General features: G+C 47.8%; 1 pseudogene; it reads right to left on the bottom strand.

Moving 5' to 3' along the window:
* The window catches only part of LOC101644755, a 13,695-nt pseudogene extending 12,845 nt beyond the window's left edge, over positions 1-850 (bottom strand).
* Between the last annotated feature and the right edge of the window lie 140 nt (positions 851-990).

Genomic DNA, 990 nt, shown 5'->3' with positions numbered 1-990 from the left:
ACTCGTCAGCTGTGACAAAGTCAACAGGTAAGGTAATCTTCATGCCATTCTTCTCTACTTTGGACATTAGGTCCTTGACAATCTTTGCTCCCTCTTCATCAAACAGAGAGGTGCCAACCTCCATGTTATTGAGCACTTGAAGGAAGGTAAAAGCCATACCACTGCCAATAATCATTTCATTAACTTTATCCAGCATATTATTGATCAGTTGGATCTTATCTGCAACTTTAGCTCCGCCCAGAATAGCCAGGAAGGGTTTCTCTGGGCTCTCCAAGGCCTTGGCAAAGTAATTCAGCTCCTTCTTTATCAAGAAACCGCCAGCCTTCTGTGGCAGATTCACTCCCACCATGGAACTGTGAGCTCAATGGGCGGTGCCAAAAGCATCATTGACATAGACATCCCCCAGGCTTCCATGTCGGCTGGCTTGGCTTTAACCTTGCTCCCAGAAGCATCTTTTCCCTTCCCTTCTTCCTCTACATGAAAGCGGAGGTTCTCTAGCAGCATGACAGAACCAGCCGCTGGGTCAGCACAGGCTTTCTCCCCTTCTGGGCCCACACAGTCCTTCAAGAAAAGAACATCCTTGCCCAGCAAAGGTCGCAGTTCTACAGCAACAGGCTCTAAGGAGTCTTTGTCAGGCATGGGGATGCCATCCTCGGCCCAGGTGGCTCAGAAGAACAACTGACTTGGCTCCATTGTCCAAGCAGAATTTGATGCTTGGGATGGCAGCCTTGATCCTCTGGTTGTTTGTTATCTGGTTATTCTTCATAGGAACATTAAAGTCCACCCTCAGGACCACCTGCTTCCCTTTCACGTCCAGCTTGTCCAGCGTAAACTTGTTAGAAAGAGACATCTTGCCCATATGGAAGAAGCACACCAGCCTAAATAATCACGAGGTGTTGAAGGGATCAGGTATAAGGCATCATCAGAACAAAAAATCTTACCATAGTGAATGATGGGGGGAATGCAGAGTGGAGACCTAAAGCCCATGAG

Source organism: Echinops telfairi, unplaced genomic scaffold, assembly GCF_000313985.2.
Source record: "Echinops telfairi isolate 266 unplaced genomic scaffold, ASM31398v2 ScPeMD7_70;HRSCAF=299, whole genome shotgun sequence".
NCBI classification, from domain to species: domain Eukaryota; kingdom Metazoa; phylum Chordata; class Mammalia; order Afrosoricida; family Tenrecidae; genus Echinops; species Echinops telfairi.
This window is presented reverse-complemented; position numbering and strand designations above follow the sequence as displayed.